The 20,905-nt window shown below is 44.7% G+C and overlaps 1 protein-coding gene across 1 annotated transcript in view; it reads left to right on the top strand.

The window, feature by feature from the left end:
• The window catches only part of NEURL1 (neuralized E3 ubiquitin protein ligase 1), a 162,978-nt gene that overhangs the window by 23,346 nt on the left and 118,727 nt on the right, over positions 1-20,905 (top strand). The gene's annotated exons all lie outside the window — the stretch shown is intronic.

Genomic DNA, 20,905 nt, shown 5'->3' with positions numbered 1-20,905 from the left:
AAAAGACTAGTGTGTGTCAGCTATTGTAGGAAATAAAATGGCTGCTGGAAAAATTAAGCTTTTTTTTAAAAAAAAAAAAAAATGTTCTGCATTGAATTATTTCGGTTCAGAAAATAAGTTTGTTTAAAATGATGGGGGCTGGTTCAGGAGAGCAGTGCTGTGAGAGCCAGCAGCCCCCCAAGCCTGCAGGGTGAGACCCCCCGATACAACTTGACTTCTGTAGTCTCCTCCAGGGCAGTCAGCACAGAAGCAGCCTTGTAAAAGAGATAAGCAAAAGCAAGCTGGGGAATAACAGCACTTCCATCATACTGCATTTCCTGGGTATTAGAGTAATTCTATGATACAGAAATGTAATAGTACAAATCTGGCTGATAACCGTTTTGGTAAATAATAATAAAAGAGCTGTGACAGTTCAGCTCTAGCTTGACTAATGTAGTGATAGTATCTATCTTGAAGAGAAAAATGCAATAGCACAGAAAGTTCCTTTCTGCCATTTGTCAGGTGTATGGATGTCATTGGGTGACATTCAGGCCCATGCAAGGGACCAGCACACACACGCCTTTGGATCTGTTTTAAGCCTTTTAAAAATACCCTGTTTCTATATCCTGAACCTTTGCGCTTGATGCATTTCACCCGTTGTATGGAAAACAGCAGCCTCCTTCCCACATTTAATGTGAGGATCGCTGTTTTCTAACAGGCAGGAAAGAATCAGATAGCAACCCAGGCAATCTGTTTTTCTTTTACTACGTTAATAGCATTTGCTAGTGTTAAGAGACCTCTGCAGCCCTGGGCAGCAATATGGGTTGTGTGTTTTTCTTATTTAATGACCAAGAGGAGCCAGAGATAGGTGATAAACTTGGCTAAACATCAAGTGCTGAATGAAAGGGTTTGCATCTGACCAGGTGGGAAATGACAGGTTCATTGCTGTGCCTTCCTGTGCTTCCCCAGGCATACCCTATGGCATCAAAAGCTTGGAATTATTTTGCTTTGGGTGGTGTTAATTGGAATTAATTGGAATGGGCTGCTGAGTCATCTCCTCCAACCTGCATATTAATGCCACCTCACACCCCTCTTTCTTTCCTATCCAGTCTGAAAGCAGAGGGATGAGAAGGCTGCCTGGCAGCATCTGCGTGGTAGAGGTGGGTGGCGAAGCTCTGAGACCCGGCTCTCCTCAGCTGTGTGGTAACTGCTGGGCAATGCTGCCTTCCACTGACACGTTTGCTTTGCATTTGCCTCTTCTGGTTGCAGCCAAGGTACCCTATGTCCTTCTTTCCTGGATAGACACTGATGTTCTTGTGTGACTAGCTCAGGAGAGGTCTGCTTTGAGCAACAAGGAGGTGTTGGGAGCTCTGCTTTTAACTACAAGTGTGCAGTGCCTAATCTGTAGCCCAGATGAATTGTCAGCTGTGTTTTCATTTAAGTAATGCTTCTTAGGACAAAGAATAGAACATATAGGCTAACCCTGCTCTAATTTACTTGGATGGGAACAGGCTCTGGCTTTCAAAGTGGTAAAAACCAGTGTTGTTGAAGTTTATTTTACGGTAAGCCAGAAGCCCCATCTAGGATTATCGTCCATGTGCTCTGATGCAGTAAGAAATATGCAGGCTCTGCCTCGGAGAATGTGCACCCTTCTTAAAATGGTCTCCTATAGATCTGTGTGACTTGCCTGTCAAGCTTTAGTTAGCTCTGTGTCAAAAGAAGCAGTTTTAAGTGCCCAGAAGTTCAGCTTCATTCTTCTTTCTCTTTGGTTGTTGTTTTTAAAGCAAAACTAAATTAATTAAAATGGCCACTTAAGTAAGGTAATGTTATTTCCGGCTTTCTAAGAAAGTGTTGGAAAGGAAAAGTGCAAACCTTTGCTGGATTTGGCAGCTTCCTTGGAAACTCTATCCTTGTGTGAGAATGCATTAAAAATAATGCTCTCTGGCAGCTCTTTTGGAGCCTGGAAGCTAAAAGGTAGTAACCAAGTCTATATCACAGACTTCTTACATCTTCATTTAATCAGAAATCATGAATCTCTCAGACTTACTACTCAAATTCATGGAGAAGAAAGCAGCTGGTCACACTTAATTTTAATGACATTTCAATATTACATTGTTCTTCCTCTTTTCCCAAGCCCTGCAATAAGGTTCGTGCTTTCATATGGTAACGCAGGATGAACTTCACTAAGTCTCTCTGATGGCCAATTCCTGTGTGTAAGTTTTCTTGGAGCTTCTCTGCTGATGCCTGCTGCTATATTGTCTCTTCAGCTGGGACTTCATCCAAGTTTGTAAGCAGAGATGAGGCTCAGCCTCTGAATTTGGACCTAGCTCTTGACTTTTCCTGGAGTGCCAACTGGCCAAGTGTTGGGTACCAGCTGTACCAACTATGCTAATAAATCATACTGTCTCGGGTGATAAAAATTGGTTTCTAAATCTAGTATACCAAAGAAAGTGGTAGCTGTTATTCAGCGGGGAAATAGATTGCCCCACCTCTGAGCTGTAACTAATCAGAAATATGTGTTGCTGGAAACACATTTATTTTTTGTATGTCTCGCTCCCTTATTGCATAAAGACTTACCCATCCAACACCTATCACAGTGCAAGAGTATTACTATACATAAGCTTGTTGATATTTGGCATTCTGATGCTTGACTGGAGGGAAGATCTACAAGTTAAAAGGGTGTTGGAATAATAAAACCCCAAGTGTAACCTATGCTTTGGAAATAACAATGGTTGATGTTAGCCCTGAGGGTGTTGGGTTTTTCACTTAGCAGTGAAATGAGATCCTTGAATGAGAACTGTATAATTGTGCTGGAGCTTTGTGTCTGGGGCTGTGGCTCCTGTTGTCTTCAGTGTGATGTGTGACCCGAAGAATTGCTTTGCTAGGGACACCAAGAGGTGGTGATTTTACAGCTGTCTTTAGCTACAAGGTATATCTCTGATTCTCCTAAGTATAAGAACCAGTTTCTTTTCCTTTCTGCTGCGGGCAGTGTAATTTCTTTTTTTTAACTCTTTGTTATCATAACTCACAATGATAAACGTTCAACAGAAGCACCCCTCGAGGGCATGCTGTACCTCGAAAAGAAAAAAAAAGATCTTTTTCTCACTTTGCACAAATATTTTATGTTAAGGAGAGCTGGATGTGTGACTCTGGAGAGGAAGATGAAGGCACAAAGGCTGGCTTGGCAAGTCAGTCATGCATGCAGTGGTTCAGGGACGTGCATTCTACTTTCTCGTGTTCATTATCCCCCAACTGTTTCAGCTCTCTGGCACGTGGCTTGGGTCCTCCGCATATCCTTTGTTTCTAACACAGTGATTTGATGCTATTTTGCAATTGACTGCATTTAGTCTCTTGCATCAATTCAGAACAGCAGGTTTTTGGAAAGACTAACAAGAAATTCAGAATAAAATAAGTATACGGTTATCAATTGGTCTGAAAAAGATTGATTTTAAGAGCAAAGATTAAAGAAGCTGAATATGAGTAGCTTTGTCAAGTAAAGACTAAATAAGTAGATATGTTTTTACTGTACTCGTTGGGTGCAAACATGAGGAAGACTCGTTTAAAGTCCTCACTGGATACACCAAGGATGAAACGAAAGGGGAAGACTTGCTGTGATTAGCAGGTAAACTTTGAGACATTGCTGTGCTATAGAAGCCACAAGCTTTGTAACATCAGACTTCCCGATTCACCTCTTGGGTAACAAATTCAGTCTAGGAACAATCCTTTTCTAGTTGAGAAAATTAATAGATTTTGGCCTGTAGGATGTATTCTGATCCTGATCAGATTCTGATCTGGTCCCTGCTACAGTAGGTCTTGTCCACCCTGAGTGCTCAGTGATGCTGTGCAGCCAGGGGACCAATGCTGCCTTGCAGGGAGGTGGGTTTTCCTGGATAATGGGGCAACAAGCTCTGAGATCTGTGGCACAAAAGCACTGTATAATTATCTAAGGAGGTTGATGTGTGCTGCCCTACCTTTAGCATGTTCCCCGTTGCTCTGTTATGAACAACTTTCTTGGTTGTTGCTGATGTGGAATGTGGTGTGGCACCTCTTCTCATGCTCTTTTGTGTTCCCAGCCTCAACAGATACAGCTGGGAAGACCAGGTCTTCAGATGTTGATCCTCATGGGATTTTCACAAGGGTTTAATGTTGCTGGCCTTTTCCCTGAGCTCTTGCCTAACCATCTTGCTTTGCTTTCAGTGCTTTCAGCTTGAACCCCTTTCTCTGCCCTTTGTGTCAATGGGGCAATGAAATTGCTTTGTGCAGCAGGACACATCCTAACCTCCTGACGGACGGCACCGTTGTCTTCTCCCCCTCTCCCTCCCTCCTTGCATGTGTACAAGGGTGTCAGTGCCCTCTTTACCCACCCTTCATCACCCAGCTGCCTGGTTGGGCTACAGCCCCTGTGAATCCATGACTCACTGCAGAGCCTTTCATAGTTAAAAACAAAACAAAAAACCCCAAACAACCACAAAACCAACCTGCAAAACAATCTTTCTTTTCCACCATTTTCCTAATTTTATTTCTAGGGCTCTGGCTTTGCTTGCAGGAGGGTTGGGAAGCCCAGGACCACCTGCATGGAGCAGAGCTGTGATGTTGCTTTTGCTTCAGCAGCCTCTAGCGGGGAGAATAATACGGCTAAAGCCGGGGCAGGATTCCTCCTGTACCGTAACTCTACTGACTTCGTAGACCAACCAGACGAGTGAGTTAGTGTCTGGAGTCTGAGATGAACTCTTTTAATCTGTGTTGTAAGAAAAGGCTGATGAGTAAAGAAAAGGCTATTTTTTTTTATCCAAGAGGCCAATGTGGGGAATATTTTTTTTTAAATTTCAAATGTGGGGGAAATAAAGCTATCTGGAGGTGAATGAGTCACTTCCATGAGTCACCAATAGTGGGAAGAAGGGATTTAATATTTGTGAATCAGAATCAAAAAAGTACAGTCTGTTCCCTGCTTGGTGTGAGAGAGGAAATAATGGACAGTTTCAAAAAGCTATTTTCTCCTCAGAAGAAGAATAAGAATCAGGTTTTAGACTCTTAAGCATCTTGGGGTGGATGGCTGCCACCCCTTCTGGCACTGTGGTGCTGCTGGTCCCTGGGCCAACTGCACCCAGAGGTGCTCGTTGCCTTGTGGGTTTTTCCAAACCTTGGGACTTCTGTCCCACACTGCTGGTGGCTTTCTTGGTGTGACCTTGGGCATGCCTCCCCACCAGTTGTCGCTCACTTTCTCCTCTATAATATGAGGCCATTGCCAGTAACTTAAAATTTATGAGGAGCTGGCCTTTGTGCCTTCTGCAGCCCGTTTTCTTCCCCGCAGAAGATGATGTGTAAATGCAGGCGAGCGCCGCAGGCAGCGGGAGGGGGTGGCATGCAAACTGCGAGGCAGTAAATCATGCCCTGGCTATGCTAATAACTCTCTCAAATGCCTGGTTGTTGCTGTATAAGACTGTAACCATCCAAAATCTTATCAGAGGGAGGGTGTACAGCCCTGGCAATAAAAATACTGGGGTGAGAGTGCTGCTTGCACCAGCAGGTCATGAGGGCTCAGTCCTGGGTGCTTGCTGCTCAAAGGGTGCAGGACCCTGTGCATGCAGTGAATGTTCTGTGGCTCCTCGCTCCAAGGCTTGTGGGTGTTGATTCAGCTGAAGCAGAGGAGGAGGAGGAGGAGGAGGATGTGCGGGGCCTTCCTCCTGTGTCCGCCAGCTGTCACTGTTGCTGCACACACTCGGGGTGGCCGGTGCGTTTTGTGGCTGTGATTTACAGCTGAGCCTTTCAACACTGATACCCCTCCAGGCTGGAGTGGGGCCCTGTGGATAGACACCACGAAACGCATAAGATGATGTTTGCTGCCCCAAAAGACTGAGGATGTTTGGCTCATCCACAGTGTAAGTGAGAGTATTTAGCCTCATCTTAACAACCTGTTCCTGAAGCTGCAACTTTATTGCCTACTAAAAGGCTCTGTAAGAGCTCCGCAGATAATTTTAGTGTGTACACATTTCCCCACTTTTGGGTGTAACTGTTCTAGAGGTTTGGGGTTTTTTTTGAGGGGTTGTTAGAAAGCTAAAACTCCCTCAGACTGCTTCTCTGATTAAACAATGGTTTGTAAAACTGAGTGGGGGGAGGGAAGTAATAGTAAATTAGGAGTAGTGGTCACAGCAGGATCTGGCAGGCTTTGGCAGTGTGTGTACATGCAAATGGATATCCACATACGTAGGCACTCAACTTCTTCCGCATTGTATTCTGTGTGAATTTTCCTGGTTTAGTTGAATTAATGAGAACTGCTTGTGCTTGTAAAGTGAAGGAGATGGAATTTTACCTCCCCAGTGGGAAACAGCTCAGAGATGGAGGCATTCCTGTGTGTGCTTGCTGAGGGCTACTCTAAAACTGCTTGTAGAAGCAGTTAGCATCTCTTCAAGGTATTGCACTTTTACTGTCTGAGCTGACAAATACAAAGTTCAATTGGTACTCATCAACCTAAGACAAAAGTTGTCTGAAATCGGGCTGACATTCACCCTATGGTTTAAGAGACTATATACCTATATTGTAAACAAGTTTTGTTTGCGTTTAGATATCCCAGAACTTGATACTTGAGAGGACTGAGTCAGCATAGTGTTACTTGAATTAACTATTGATGTGCTTTGTGGAGATTATGCAGCAGTGAAAAACCCCACCACAGTGTTTCACATGTAACCTTGTTTTGGATTTGAGGTTCTGATACTTACTGATCCAGATTCTGCTGTGAGATAGAGATGTAAACTGGAAATCATGCCATCCCCTCAGCGAAGCTGTTCTAGACTTGCATCAAAGAGCAGTATCTGACCCTTAAAATTTAATTCTGGTAAAAGCAAGCACCAATCTACACACTCTTCTCCATTTGGATTAGATCCTGCCTTATACAAACATAATTCAGAGGAGAAAGTGAGCTCCTGGCAGAGACAGAAGGATAATCCCAGCCCCTGCCTTGTGCTCACGCACTTGCTGTTGTCTCCTTTCAAACCTATGCTTTCTTGTTGGTTGTCTTTCCTGAAGCTAAGCGTTAAGGGAAGCAAATTGATGTTTTTCAATAGTTTTCTCAAGTCCTGACCAGATTAGAAGCTCTGACTGCAAAGGGGAAGAATTTGTGGGAACATGTGGCCGTGCACAGCCAGAGCTGCGTGGGGAGTCTCCCGGGAAGAGCTTGGTGGAGTTTAAAATGGGTTTCTTCTGCATCTGAGCTACCATGTCAATCAGACCCCTTCTGTGCTAGGTGGCTGTGCAGCTAGGGAGGGAAAAAGGCATCTTTCCAATCTGCATTTCTGCTTTTAATTTGGCAGCGCAGCGGGCTGGTTTGCAGCCAGGTGAGTAGCTGTGCTCACAGCTGTGCCTGCGCCGTCGACGTCGCTGTGTCTGTACCATGGGCTCGGGAATGCAAAGGAGGCGAGTTATGATCAAAAAGGCCATTCGTTTCTCTAAGGTATTTGCATGTGCAGTTCAAATAAACACAATCAGAAGTGAAGTGTCCTAGCGTGTGCTTTGAAAACATCACTGGACTTGAGGATGTGGAAGGAGGCTGATAAGAAGTTTGGTCCTTTCTGAGCTCTCTTGTTGCCTCTCCTGCCTGCAGCTGGGTGCTGCCGCTCAGTGCTCCTCCAGACTATTTTTAATTGCTTTCTGCTGATGTGACGACTTCTGCCTGGATGTCCAGGGAGCCGGCAGTAGCACAGGCTAGTGGTCGTGCTCCCTGTACAGCAGTAATGGAGGAGTCGGTCCTTATCTGGGATGCCTCCTTGCTTTTCTGGCTTCAACGCTCCTCTGCCTGCTGCAGCCCTGGTGTTTCCCACGTGGGGTGGGGAGCTGGCAGCCCGCTGCACTGGGAAGAACAAGGCTTCTCAAGAGCTTAATTATGGGGAAATAATGTATTCATGGGATTGACGTGACTTAGTCTTGATTTATGCAAGATGAGCTGGGGATGGGTTTCTTCTAAGTGTTGGTGAATAAGGTTTGTGTCCTCGTTGACTCATAGGACCTTCCCTTGTTTCTCTTCTGTCTCTCTCCCTCTTTGTTTAACCACAAGCACTGCATTAAAATTCTGTTGCTGAATAGATGTCACATCCCAGGCAGTATTTGGCTTTTTCCTATATTTCCTTGCCGCGTTGAGGCTTACCTTGTTTATCAGGTTTGAGTAAACAGCCTGTGGTTGTGCATAGATGGGGAAAAGCAAAGGAAGGGTTAACCAGGTGATACCCAGATACTGCCAGCTGGGATGTGAGCATATGTCCATGTGTCAGGCAGAGGCAAATTTAGTTTGCCTAGCCTGAACCTGAGTAAATAAACTCTGCTGAGAGGTGGTAATATTAGGTTGAGCTCAGCACTGCACAAAGTGGTAATGCAGCTTCCATGTGGCTGAGCGGCCAGATAGAGTAAGGCTGCATCTGCTCCAGGAGCGCACCCTAAAAATACCGAATTCAAGCCTTGCTGTGCTAAATAGCAGTCCTGATAGTTAGAAAGACAACTTAAACAGTTTAAATAACGAGGGAAATTAAGGGGCCTGCTCCTATTTACGTTCATGACAGCAGTTAAAAGATACAGGCTATGTGGTGTAAGTTTGCTGCAAAGCAGTGAGACTTCCCCTGATCTGACATTTAATAGATAAGCTTAAAAAAAACCCCAAACTAAAAGACCAAACGATCTGACTTCCACACTGGCAAAAATGGGGAATACAAATGAAAAACTGCTGTGGGGCCACACATTAAGTCTGGTCCGCATCAGGAGAAACTGGAGGGAGATGGTGTGGTTGCACTGAAGTGTGACTCGGGGCTCACACGTGTTTACTCACTGAATCCGTCCCAAAGACTCTTAAGGAAAAGGAGATAACCCGGTGCCGGGTTCGCTATGGCACGGTTTCCAAAAGAGGCCGCTGGCCGCAGGACTCTCCTTCATCTGCACTCTGGAAACAAACAACCAATTTTTCATTTTTAGTGGTTAATTCTGAAAATATGAAGGTCTGTTTAGTCTTGTCTCCCTAACATAAACCAGCCAGAACAAGGCAGCTTGAGGGGAGTTTGCAACAAGTTCCCTTATTTGGAATAACAGTCGCTGTTGTAAACGTGGCAGCCGTGGGACTCTCCCACCCCGGTGGGGGTCAGGCTGGTCTTGCGATGCGTCGCAGGGCCATGCTGGGGGAGCCGCGGTGGTGATGGACACGTCTGAGGCAGTACAACAGGCTGGATTCTGTCCTGAGCTCTGGGTTGCACCCAGTTTGTAGGAGCAGGTTGTGATGTGAATGGGGCCTGGAAAGGTGAAATGTAAAATTTGTGTGGAGTCAAACTCTCTCATGTAACTTCCGTGGCTGTCATTTTACTGTTTTCCTTCTGTAGGCCATAATGCCATACTACAAGCTCCTCCAGGAAGAGCTGTGGTCCCTTGCCAGTCAGGTACTTGTGGGCACGCCGCCTTTGCAGGATCCTTGTGGCATGGCCGTGAACGGGCCGGTGCAGTGGCTGCGTGCGTGGCTGCGGACCTGCCCAGCACCTCCCTATTGCTGCCCTCCCTCCTCCTCTCCGTAGCCGTCCTCACCCTGCTGCTTATGGTGATCTTGATCCTGCAGGAAAGAGCACGGAACGGCCCTTGTGCATATTGTATTGTCCTTAATGTGGTCTCCTTTTCTTTACCAGTGTCAGATTTTCAGTAACTTGCTAATAATGGTGTGACCTTGTAAGCCTTTCAAATTTACAGCTTTCCCTGGTCTGAAATGACATCTTCTCCATCCTCGGCAAAAGGGGGAATGAGTTCTCTGAGCTCCTGCTGAAGGTGTGCTGGGAATTAGGATTTGGTGACCTGGGCTCCGCTCGAACTGTGGCATTTCTGTATGTTTGAGGTCTGGTTACTATTTACCTTTGGCAAAAGCAGAAAAAAATTTAAACATGTACATTTCATTTCTACATATGACTTTTAAGTTAAATGATTGCCCTTTATGCTGAACTATTTTTTTACACTCTCCTCTAATGCTATCTTTCTCCCCTCACTGGTAGTGTAAGAGCCTTCTGCTCAGTTGCTGCTGGTGAGCTTGCTCTTTCTTTCTTCCGTGTCTTCCACTGTTAAAATACTTCCATTTATTCTCTTTGTTGGGATTGCATTGCATGCTAATATTGTATGGCAGATGCTAAGCACACTTAGAATATGATGATGCTTGGGTATGCATTCATCACTGAAAGAGTCTATGTTTTTATTTGTTCAGTAAAGCACTAATGACAAGTTCAGATTGCAGACAAATTCTGTGTCCTCCCAAGAGCCTTTGCAGTATCAATAAATTTGGTTTTAATGCAGCTGTCTTTATTAAATTTGTTCATAAATTTGGAAGGTAAATTTGCTTCTATAGGTAGATATTTATCATTTCAGAGTCTTCTAACCAAATTTCCATAAATGGAGTTTTAAGCACTGTCTAAATTATTTCCATGCCATCTGCAATGTTTCACAGACCATTTTCACATCCTAATGATGATTGTAAGACAATGGAAATCTGCATTGCCATGAAGAAATGTTTCTTTTTTGCAGAGCATTTTTCTTTTAAGGAGTCACTATAATAACTTGTATTCCTGCTCAAGGTACTTTATAGATTCTGGATTGAGTTCAGCAATCCATCCCTATTTAACAAAGCATTGAAGTGCATATTTGAATTATACCTGCTACAAGAGAATGACTCTAAGTTCATATGTTGGGAACAGGAGAAGACCCAGAAGAACCTGTTCCCTGGCTTTTGAACTAACTAGGGGATCTTGAGGCATTACTGAGAGTGCTACAGCTGCCCGTCCAGGATTTCAGCCACATTGCAACTTCAAGATTTCTTCTGGAATGATTTAAGATGGGATGAGGAGAGCCAGAGCTCATCTGAGACACTGTTCAGCATTTGTTAAATCAGTGAGTTTTGTCAGAATTGCTGCCATTAGCTCATGTTCTGTGTTTGAAGGATGGAGCAATGTGGTAGCTGTCCTGGCTTTGGGGACAGGGGCAGTGGGGTGTTTCTAGGAGCTCTCTGGTTCTGTTCAGACTGCATGGTCCCACACCATTTTGGACCAGCCAAGCTCTTCTACTTTTGCCTGCTTACCCAGATGGGTGGGATGAGCTTTTGTAAATTTGCTCCTTTTTTAATCTTCCCATTACTAACACTTGCTGTTAATTGACAGTCAGAACCACAAGAATTTATTCCCCCTTTCCACCCACCTTTCCCTTCAAAACTCCCACTTCCAGAGCGAGCAATAATTACAGATGCCTTCAGATTGCTTGCTCTTTCTGTAAACACAGAGCCTGACATCTGGCATATTTTGAAGTTACTTTATTGAATCTTGATTGTTCCTGTAAAGAGGCTGCATGTGTGTCATACCTTAATGGCAGTAAATAGATATATCTCTTCCTGCACAGACTGAAGAGGAGATAATCTTCCAGGCAACCTTATGGTGGCCACAGGCTGGAGGGCTGATGCCCCCAGGGCTGAACCTGTGAAACAGGGACTGTTTCCATGAGAGTGGGAGGGTGTACGCGTGTTGATGACTACGCTGGTGTTGGGATGCTGGTAGGAATGGATCATAAGATGGATAAACACTATAGATAGAAGAGACAAAATACTGTTAGAGTTTAGGATTGAGTCAGTTTTGGGGGAAGCCTTGTTTTGATAGACTTAGGTATGGATGGGCATGAAGCTCAAAGTATCTTTTCCTGATTTAAAAGCTTTTCTTTTTTTTTTTTTCTTCTGTGAACAGAAGTTACTTGCTAGTGTAGTATGAAACTCTCTAAGAGTTTCCAGTATGAGCCAGGTGTTAAAGTAGGTTTTATTTTTACAAATTGGGAGATACTCTGCAGAGCTCCACACATTGCTATATAGTTGAAAACACCAAAAGCTTGTAGCATGGTGGTGCAAAAATCCTATATGTATAGCGTGAACTTCAAAGACAGCAAATGGCCTAGGAACCAGGAGAATGAACATGGTTTTTAACACAAAGGTGAAGTCAACTTCTTACTCCACATAGCGATCTTGCTAATTGGGGCTGTTGCATTTAAGATGGCATTTCCTGCCTCCTCATAGCTAAAAGCGGCCCTAAAAATCATTAACAGAGGATATTTTCACATCTTTGTGTTGAGGTGGAAGTGTTGTTCCTAATGTACAGGTTGGGGAAGAGGCAAAGGGAGGTGAAATGATTTGTCAGGGATCGCAGAGGAAGGTTAGTAGGGGCAGGAATTGATCCCAGGTATCCTAAGATCTCTTCTGACTTTTCAGCTGTGTTGGGGGAAGCAAGTTTTCTGCATTTACTACAGGAACTGACAGAGGAAAAAGTGGGTTCTTTTGTTACATTTGGTATAAACACAATTCCTTTTGAATATTTTGTGTTTGTGTGTGTCCTGTGACAAAGACATGCTGAAATTTGTTATGAAGGGCTACAAGGCACATTGGAGGGGGAGGAATGAAATATTTCACTTGTTCTCTATAGCATATTCCATATTTTCCTTGCTTTGGTTACATTTTTGTGAGGCGAACGATGAATTCCCTTGCCTATTATTAATTTATTGTTACTGGAACATAATAGCGCAGAATGCTGTTCATCCAGGAAAAAGCTTCAGCGGGGAATGAGTCACTGATGGTAATAAACTTCCGTCCCTCTCAATAGGCCATAGGACCATTTAGAAAAATGTTTTTGCCATGATTCCTGAATTGCTTGTGCTTTGTACAGCAGCTGGTAGAGATAAAACTGAACGGAGCTGGGCAGACTCCCTGTCTCCCTTCTATTACTATAGCATGTTTCTGAATCATACACAAAAAATGGTTTTGGTATGTAAGAGGGACTTCAGAAAAGCAACTCTGACCAGAAAACAGCCAGCGCTGCAGTGAGGATACATTCTCGAAGCATGATATTGAGTGTGATATCTACCATATATATAGTGCTCAGGGAGTTAGCAATGCATCGATGTGCAGAGCTGAGCTCTCTAGCGTTACCCTTCCGTGAGATGCGTTATCTCCCAGGAGCCCTGGGGGCCCTCAGGAGGCAAATCTGAACTGAATCAGATAGTGTTTCGCAGCTGCTCGGGTTAGGATGCAGCTTTGCATGTTACTGTCTGTAGCTTTCATCTTGTTTGGTGTGCAAGATCTCAGTTGCAAAAGGCTGGTTTTGTGTTTGATGGAGCTGTGTTGCATGTTCCCTGCTCTGCTGGATCCAGGTACCCAGGAGCGAGTGCCCTATTTGGGTTCAGGAGAGTAAAATGTGTTTCTGGCCATGATCTTTTGCTCTCCCCATGAAGAGGCAGTATGGTTAGTGACTGGACAGATAACAAACACGTCTTGAGCATCTTGGATCTATTAAAAATGGCATTGCTGGGGCATGAAGAGCATAAGCATCCCCCAGTCAGGGAACAATGTAGATCTTCAAAATGTGGTGGCAAGGGTTAAATGCTTTTAATATAATTTCCAGCCTTCTTCCTTCAGAGTCCTTTCAAGGCTCCTGATCCTCCAAGATTACTACTGCCTCCACAGGGGAGGGTGCGTTGTGGTGTTGGTTTCCAGAATATTCGGGGAGCTGCATCGTTATCAAGAACTGAGCATATAGCCATGAGGGCCAGATTCTGTACAGCTCATTAGATGGTGTATTCTGTATCTGTGCAGCAAGCCGCACCCATCATGTTAACGTGCCGAGTCACGTAAACATCATGACAGAAGGTTTTGCAATCCAGCCCTAAGTGAATGGCAGGGAGTCGGCGTAGCTGTCGTGTGAACTGTAGAGCTGTGGCTGGATGGCTGCTTTTAAAGTAGCCCAGTGCAAATGGGAAGCTATATTGTATAAACAGTAAATGAACCCAGCTTTGCCTGAATAATGCTTTTATTTCCAGTTTATCATATGATGGCTTTAGCTGACAGATTTTATGATTCTAGCAAGCACAATTGCTGTTATCCTTCAGGGCATGTTTTCATTGTAAAGCCTGCAATTGGGTGACTCCAGTGCTATGGTGTTATCTGTAACACTGCCTATTGGAGTGCTAATACAAGCTTTTCCCCTTTTTTTTTCAGTAGAGTAACAAGCCGCATTTTTTTGGCAGGAGATAATAATGTATTATGAACTATTTCATCATTTTTATCAGCGTTTAACAGATTTCCAAATCTTCCTTCATTAGAAGCCTCAGTAGATTTCACATATTTGCAAAAATATTTCACTTTGTGTTCCTCCCAAGTGTAGCACTGCTGCCGGAGCGGTGCGCAGCAGCAGCACTGCAGGTAGGGGTATGCAGCATCCCCCAAGTGAATGGTGCACAGAGTCAAGCTGTGCAGGTTCCTAGGCTGTCATCTCTCCTACAGGAAAGCTGAAGGACCTATCCTGCTCCAAGTGTCTTTGGGTTTATATCTCCTCTGCCAAAAGAAAGAATATTTTTTTGAAACACTGACACTACCATGAGACTGAAGCCTCACAAAAAGAATCACTTCCTTCCCACCTTCAACAAACAAAGGCTTTTCAGTATTATATATAAAGCTCCTAGTCTACTGTTAGGACTTTGAACATCCTGCAGATACCCCTGTTATTTACTAGAAGACACAGTCTGTATGTCAGCATCTCATGCAGGTCAAGGTTGCAGGCAGACTTCTTGCCTCTCAATTCAGAAGGTACCCTCTTAAATATTTGATGCTGCCCACTTGCTAGGGTTTCAGGCTCCCTCATGCCTGCTGTGCTCTCCATCCTTGTTCTCCCCGTTAGTGTATGCAGGAAAGCAAATTGCACATACATAAAAAAAGAGGTATTTGCATTCACAAAATGGATGTTTGTGTGCACCACTGCTTGTCCTCTCAAGTGCTTCCTCAGTTGTAGAAATGCTTGATACATGTTCACCAAACCACCAAACTGCTCAGATGTAACACTATCTGTGGATGAGATCCTCAGACACGCAAATTCCACCTGTAGTGCAGAGCTGGGCATCCTGGCGTTTTCTTTATGCAAACTCCAACAGCTGAAGACTTGGAGGTGTCGAGTTTTGTGCTGTGCTACCGTAAAGGATCTTGTCAACTCACTGGAGCAGATGGGGCCGATGAGGAGGTTGTGGAGGTGAGAGCAAAGCTGGAGCAGATTGGCCCTGAAGCACCTGGCATCAGCCCAGTGCAGTGCCGTGCACTGCGGGGCAGTGATGTTCCTTGCTGCTGCTGCCCACTGAAATAGGACTCACTTGGGAGCTGCTCTGCACCTTGTTTGCATATGGCCCATCACGCTGCCTGCTTTTGCTCTCCTGCTGTGACCTGGAGTGTAACTTTTGTGATGCTGCCTTGTCTAAGCTGAGCAGTGGGGCAGTGGCATCCTCCTGGGCTGTCTCCATTTCTTGAAACCCCCTTGCTCAGTGGGTGCCTGACTGTCCACTGTATTGGGTTTGTGTGGCAAGATTTTGGTAGCAGGGGGGCTACAGGGGTGGCTTCTGCGAGAGTCTGCTAGAAGCTTCCCCCATGTCTTCAGAACCAATGCCAGCCAGCTCCAAGACAAACCTGCTGCTGGCCAAGGCCGAGCCCATCAGCAATGGTGGTAGTGCCTCTGGGATAACAGAGTTAAGAAGGGGAAGAAAACCTCTGCAATTGCAGCCAGAGGGAGGAGTGAGAATACATGAGGAACAACTCTGCAGACACCAAGGTCAGTGAAGGAGGAGGGGGACAAGGTGCTCCAGGTGCCGGAGCAGAGATTCCCCTGCAGCCTGTGGAGATGACCATGGTGAGGCAGGCTGTCCCCCTGCAGCCCATGGAGGATGATGGTGGAGCAGATATCTACCTGCAGCCCGGGGAGGATTCCATGCCAGAGCCAAGTGGATGTCCAAAGGAGGCTGTGACCCTATGGGAAACCTGTGCTGGAACAGGCTCCTGGCAGGACCTGTGGCCCCGTGGAGAGAGGAGCCCATGCTGGAGCAGGTTTGCTGGCAGGACTTGTGACCCCATGGGGGACCCACGCTGGAGCAGTTTGTTCCTGAAGGTCTGCACCCCATGGAAGGGACCCACGCTGGAGCAATTCGTGAAGAACTGCAGCCTGTGGAAGGACTCACATCAGAGAAGTTTGTGGAGGACTGCCTCCCATGAGAAGGACTCCATGCTGGAGCAGGGGAAGAACGAGAGGAGTCCTCCCCCTGAGGAGGAAGGAGCGGCAGAAACAACATGTGATGATGAACTGACCGCAACCCCATTCCCCATCCCCCTGTGCCATGGGGGTGGGAGGTAGAAAAACTGGGAGTTGAGTTGAGCCTGGGAAGAAGGGAAGGGTGGGGGGAAGGTGTTTTTAAGATTTGGTTTTATTTCTCATTACTCAACTCTGATTTGATTGGTAATAAATTAATTTTCCCAAGTTAAGTCTGTTTTGTCCACGATGGTAATTGGTGAATAATCTCTCCCTGTCTTTACCTTGACCTATGAGTCTTTTGTTATATTTTTCTCTCCCCTGTCTGGCTGAGGAGTGGCATCCAGCCAGTGTCAATCCACCACACCTGCCTAAAATGCCATTAACTTCAGTGGAGCGGTCCTGATTTGGTTTTGCATAAACAAGATTGAAATTGGGCCGCAGCACACAGGTTTTGAGATTGCAAGTGAAATACATTGTTCATTCTGTCTGGAAATCTTAAATGTTGTGGGTATTGAAGTTGGACAGCCAAGGGGGTGACTGGAGACCTGACTGTCAGGGGCCCTGAGCTCTCGGTCCTCTGCTGAAAGGGAATGGGAGCTGCGCAGTCATAGCATGTTTAACAGTCAGGGACATGTGTTTTAGGCGCACAAATACTGCGGTTTTGATCAGCACCCAAAAGGTGTTTATTCCCTGGCTAGGACCGGCTTCATTTGTTTTATCATTAATTGTTTAATTTCTGTGCTGGGACAGGCCAGCACAGTATAAACAAGAATAATCCGAGTCACTGGAATTGTATTTAAACTGGTTGGAGTTCATAAAGCAGAAGAAAAATTATGATGTGTACTCCTGGTTTATGTTTACCTAACAAGCTCATTGAGTGGCAGCACACAGTGAGATGTAGGATGTGTGCTCCGTGGTGGTGCTGATACACGGTTGTGTGGTTGTTAAGGTATTCTTCAATGCTCACGTTTAACCATGAGACAACCAGGCTGAAGACAAGGGGAGGAGAAGGTGGAAGGTAAAAGAAGACAGAACACACGTTTTTTGGACACATGGATAACTGCTTCATTGGTGTGCAGAAAGCATTGTGCTGTGGGTACAGAGCATCCAGTGTGTAAGTGTGAATTGCAAGTGTAGGGATACCCTCTTTCCCCTGGGTACATGCCGCATCCACAGGCGGTCTCGATGCAGGGGCTAGCGCAGACTCCTTGCCAGCTGCAACAGGTTTGCAGGAAGCTCAGGAAGTTCGGTGCCAGTTCTGGATAGGCTAATAAATCTTAAAAGCCTTGAAAGCTGCGTGGGGAATTTATAAAGAAAATAAATGTGGAGTGCTGCAGGGAAGGACGGCTGGTGCTGGCTGTCTGCTGTCCCCAGGTCTTGCTGGCTGCTGCATTCAGCTGCCCTTGTAACCCATCAGTCGTTCCTGTGGGATGTTCTCCTTCCGCGGTCCCTGCTGACTACACTTGCAGGTTTCTCTCTTTTCCCAACCTGTGCAAGCTGTTGTGACCTCTTCTTGGTCACGCAAGTTCAGCACACAGCACTGCTGTCATGTAATAGCAAAACTCAGCAGTGCCAAATCTAACAGCTATTGCATTGCTTGGGAGATACAAAACTCCAAGGTCCCTCTAGAAATATTGTTCGTGCCAATGCTGTGGATACACTGGGGGGCTTTTGCTAAAGTTGTGTTGCTTGTGGTTTGTTGAAAGAGCAGTCCATGCTCTGGTTGGGCTTCTTTGCCCTAGACCCCCAGCGTGGGAAGATCCACTCCTGGTCTCGTACAAATCAGTGGAAATCTTGCCGCAGAATTCAGCCAGGACAGGGCTCAGCTGTAAAGATCCTTCTTTGCAGGGAAGAAGGGATTTGTTGGGTAGACATCACTAATTTTTGTAATCAGATCAAAATGTTTCATTTCCGTATTCCACTAAATATAAGGAAAATGAGTGCTGTTCAAATTAATTATAGATACTTTATGGAATGTGGGTGTGTGCTGCCTGGCTTTGTTTTTTGTCTGCATAATTATTGGACATCTGGGCCATAAACTCCACTGGATATCTTTCTCAACCAAAAATTAGCGGGGAAGAAACTTTCTCCTAAATTTCATGTATTGTTAATTTAAGCTCAATGTGCTTGCTTCCCAACAGAAATATGATGCCTTTCTGATAGAGGAATTACTTCTGTTGATTCCTGTCTAATACAGATATTTTGCAGTACTTTTCTTTCTTCAGCGACTGGTATGGCTTTGCTATAAGCTTTTTTCCTCCCTCTCATTTCCTACTTCTATGATTATCTGATGGCTGCAGCAGGCAGTGGTCTGACTATCTGCAGTTGGTTCCCGTTCTTATACCTATTTTTATCCTTTTGAGTTAACACACAGTAATTGCTGTTATTTTCACTGAAAATTAAGCATACAAGTAGCCATCATCACTTGCTCTCATTTGCTGCCTATTCTTCAGAATAATGGCAGATGCCGAGATGTAGTCAGTGCTTAATGCAGAGCTATGTCGTGACCACGTGGAGAACGCTGACAGCCTGTGAAAGGAGTTTGTGTTCTCAACAGCTTCCTAGTGGATATGTCTCTGGAGTTCACCCAGGTGACCTCAAGTTGTGTTGTGGGTTCAGGATAGCAGGTCTTCATTTAAGAGGCAGAGAAGTGATCCGTTAATGTTTCGTCCCAGAGGTCTTCTCTTTCGCTCAAGGGTGGTCGTACAGGGTGGGTGGATAGTGGGAAGTTTGTACAGATGTTGTGGAGAAGAGCTTCTTTTGGGTATCTCAGTTTATCCGCATTCAAAGCGAAGGTGTGTTAAGCAGATTTGTGAATAGTAGGTGTTGCTCAGTTAACGTGGCACACTGGTTGGCCCTGTGTTCATTACATTAAACCTCCAAGAGGAGATAAGACAAAGTTACTGCTCGCTACCTAAAGCTGGGTCTTCCCCTGCGACAGGCACCTCTCTCCAACAGGGCTCTGGATTTTGTCTTTTGGTGTTGTGTAATACACGTTAAAATCCTCGCTTGCTTGTAAACATTTTACTGTTTGAATACACTTTAAAAGGCTGTTAATGTTTAAATCTGCACCCTGAAATGTTTTCTTCATGGCAATTAGAGTGCAGCCAGAGAACAGCGCTTCAGCTTAATGGCTTGTGAATTCAAACTGTAGCGATGCTGCTTTCTAACAAGTGTTTATGTAATTTTCAAGAGCAAAGACCAGTGAAAAGCTAAAATATTCACCATGTTGGAAAATACCTGTCTTTAATCCCAGGTCTGTGAAATGTGAAATATGATGTATGACCCAACAGGACTTTATCTTGTGTGGGAGATTGTTAGCTGGATGATATAGATTTAGCCTGCCTCAGCTGACTTCAGAAATAATTCTACTTAATAAATATTCTGACAGATCTTCCACTCATAAGAATGGACTGAACTGGGAATTGCTGTATTGGGCATATAGTATTTCAGGTGTAATCATCATATGTCATGCACGGTCACAGAGACTGCAACCATCCAAACCATCATGTAATCATCCCAGTCCTCTCCAATTACTCAGCTTTTCATGCTGGTCTCTTTCACACCTATATCAAATTTACTTTTTACTACTACTTGTTAATATTTTTCAAATGGGCAGGTTTCCCTTCTCCATAGAATCTATTTATTTAGGGATATTTTTTTCAGAATATACCAAGTTTGTATCCTTGGAGTCTGCTCTCCTTCTGCTGTCTTCTGCCAGCTTTCCCAGCACCTCTTGCTTATTTATTAATTCTTTCTAGTGATTACATTTCCTAATTAGTGTTCTCCCATTTCACTTAATGCCTTGTGGCCCTCTTAGGGGGATGTGACTGGACATGCAACTGTCCATCAAGTGATCCTATGGATACCTTGGCCAACTTCCTCCCAAACGCCGAGGTGTCTGTTCCGTAGAGTGTAATTACTGGAAAATACCGTGAATGTCCTTGTGGCTGCTGGTTTCTTCCTGCCAGCTCAGCCACTTAAATCTATTAATGGACCTGACTGATGGAATGTGCACTATTCTCTGTCAGCTTTTAAAACAATTCCTGACTATTAATTTATTTAATAATTCTATCAAATTCCTTTCACCCACTTTTTCATATAATTTTGGATTTTAGCTGATTTCATTTATTTTATAAAACAAGTCTCTTTTTTTCTGTGCAGACTTTTTTCTTTAATTGTCACTTTTCTGACATCTGGTAAAATATCTCCATCATCAGTCATATTTTTCCATTAATTCTTTCCCAGCTAATTTTGCCTGTAATTGCTTTCATTTTTGTGAGTCGGGTCTTTTTATCATATGCATTATTCTGTAATTACTGTTTTGAACTTACTATATTTCATATGCCAAATGCAATCAAGTTGAGGAACTAGAGCACCTGGCTGCTACTATTTTTATTCTTTAACTCCTCTTTCCGTGTGAAGATGAGATCTGATGTGGCATTTCTGCCCTTACTGGAGATCTCGGAAGGTGAACATTCAAATTACAGCTTAGCTTCAATTAAACACTTGGGTCTTATGAGACGTGGATAGGAGCTCGTTGCTGATGGCATTGCTGGGTCAGGTGCTCGCTGCTACGGCTCTGCGTTCCCGAAACAGCTGCCAGCCACGCATCCATCCCCAGTGGGACCCTTCCTCTTGTCCTTGCTGGAACCTCTCCTGCAAAAGTATTTGCTCTGTCTTCTCCCCACATGACTTTCCAAGCTGACAGCACCCGAGATCCTGGTTGTGGATTTGAGGAGCCAAGCACTTGGCTTGTGCTTTCCTCGCTGCTGCACCAGGAGTGCAAAACCCGCAGTGCTGCATCTGACAGCATCAGGGTAGCTCTGAAATAG

Source organism: Grus americana, chromosome 7, assembly GCF_028858705.1.
Source record: "Grus americana isolate bGruAme1 chromosome 7, bGruAme1.mat, whole genome shotgun sequence".
In the NCBI taxonomy this organism is placed as follows: Eukaryota; Metazoa; Chordata; class Aves; order Gruiformes; family Gruidae; genus Grus; species Grus americana.
This window is presented reverse-complemented; position numbering and strand designations above follow the sequence as displayed.